We start from the raw sequence: 2,661 nt of genomic DNA on the forward strand, positions 1-2,661 counted from the left end.
TGAATTTATTTTCAAGATAAGCCTTAATTAAATCCGATATTTTGTAAAATAAATATTTAAGTAACAAATTATATAATCTCGTATAACTGAACACGATAGTATATAATCGTTACTTAAAATGACAAAATCACATACGAAAAATATTTTAAGTGTTTTTTTATTTGGATGCAATTATTATTTTGGTTTATTAAATACTGAAGAAACTCAGGATTAAATTTAGTCGTGGAGGGCAAAAATTAGGTGTCAACAGCTGCCCCCTCCCTTTGGGTAGGATGGATGTAAGTAACCTTGGGCAAAGGGAGGTTGACATTCCTAATTTTTGTCCGACGATAGATTCGAATCCAAAAGAGGTTGATTTTAGCACGAGTTTCATAGAGTCATGGCCGGACCTCGGTATTAGGTTTCCTACATATCTCAGGTTATATGAGAATTTAGGCCACTTGTAATTCATAGAGCTTGATTTAAAGCACGATTTTCAAAAAATTCACAAGTTATCTCAGTTTTAGAGTGTTTGATAAAACCGAGAAACTTGGGAATAAAAGGATTAGGGGGGAGGTTGGAATGCAGTCAAGTTTTCTACATAGATCCCAGCCTACATATCCCCAAGATTTTAGGGAATCATATTGCTTGTAGTTCGACTTAATCGGTAGAAAAGATAGTATTTTATTTCAGACCATCTTTGGCTCGGAATGAGTGACAAGTTTATCGAGTTGTAGAAAAGAGGCTTGTAACCTCTTGACCATGAATGTGGGATCCTTCACATCCATAGTCAAGAACTTACCTGGACATAATTTCCAAAACTCTAAGTGTGTTGCCACCCAAATTTGAAAAAAAAAGAAGGTTACCCTCGGCATGAGTTTAAAAATATCCCGAAGGTGAAGCTGAAACCAGAATATCCTGAAATAACCATATGCCTTCTAACAGGGGTATGGTTGAATGGTGGTGGTGATCATCCTTTAGCTCGCGTCCGAAGAGTTTGACGTCCCTCTTTAGACTATGTCCCATTTTGCTATTAAGAAAGAGTTCCACGTTGTGCTGCGTCCTACCTGAAGTCGTCCGCACCTATGGTTTTTATTTGAGATTTTCATCCTCTCGGATGCTCTCGACAATGCTTCAAGCAAATAGTGTTAGTACTAAACATAATTCACAAAAGAGGTATGTAGTCTTTTACCATATCTCCAAGTGAGTTGTGGCTTGAAAAGTGGAGTCATCTCTTCATGTGCCTGTTTGATGGGAAATAACTCGCAATAACAGACACAACAACCTCTTTGGTTGTTGTATAATTAGTTCATCTGTCGAGCGAATATGTTTTCAAAGTGGGGTGGCCCTTTTAATTACCTATATCACTTGTTGTATGTGGCATGATAACCTCTCTGGTTGTAGCCGATGATCGATTAATAAATTTTCCCTAAATTGTCAATCTTCAGATGATCTTGCGCATTATTTGATGTTGGATACGAGGCGACTTACAGATATCCTTTGAATTTCTAGCTTTTAGGTAATCCTTCACATCATCCGACTTTGGATAAGAGATGACTTACAGATATCCCTCCAATTGCTAGCTTTCAAGTGTTCCTGCACATCATCCGACCTTGGATACAATATGACTTATAGATAATCCTGCACATAATTGATCTTGGGTATGATTGGGCTTATAGATAGCCCTTGGATGTATCAATTTGACAATCTTGCATATCCTCCGGTAAGGATTTAGTTGCAACTTATGGATAACCTTTGAACTATCAACTTTTAGGCGATCTTGCACACTATTCGGTTAGGATGTTATTGTGGCTTACGGATGACCTATAGGCTATCAACTCATAGGTGATCTTGCACACTATCCTATTTCAAATAATATGACTTATAGATGACCTTCAAATTGTCAATTGCTAGGAAATCTTATATATCATTCATTCTTAGATAGCGAACTGAAGGCGTCTCTCCAAATCGTGTGCTCTTAATGTATTCAGATGCTGATTCATGAAAAGATGATGATATCCTCGACGCCAGCATTGTGTCTTGCGTGTCAACAGATATATTGAATGCTAATGATATACTCGATGCCAGCATTGTGTCTTGCATGTCAACAGATATATTGAATGCTGATGATATCCTCGACACCAGCGTTGTGTCTAGCGTGTCGATAGATATATTGGATGCTGATGATATCCTCTACGCCAGCGTTGTGTCTAGCGTGTCGATAGATATATTGGATGCTGATGATATCCTCTACGCCAGCATTGTGTCTAGTGTATCGATAGATATATTAGATGCTAATGATATCCTCGACACCAATATTGTGTCTAGCGTGTCAAAAGATATATTAGATGCTAATGATATCCTCGACGCCAGCATTATGTCTAGTGTGTTGACAGATATATTGGATGCTGATGATATCCTCGACGCCAGCATTGTGTCTAGCGTGTCGACAGATATATTGGATGCTGATGATATCCTCTACGCCAGTATTGTGTCTAGCGTGTCGACCGATATATTGGATGCTGATGATATCTTCGACGCCAGCATTGTGTCTAGCATGTCGACAGATATATGGATGCTGATGATATCCTCTATGCCAGCATTGTGTCTAGCGTGTCCACAGATATTGAATGCTAATGATATCCTCGGCGCTAGCATTGTGTCTAGCGCGTCAACAGATAT

Source organism: Capsicum annuum, chromosome 2 (genome assembly GCF_002878395.1).
Source record: "Capsicum annuum cultivar UCD-10X-F1 chromosome 2, UCD10Xv1.1, whole genome shotgun sequence".
In the NCBI taxonomy this organism is placed as follows: Eukaryota; Viridiplantae; Streptophyta; class Magnoliopsida; order Solanales; family Solanaceae; genus Capsicum; species Capsicum annuum.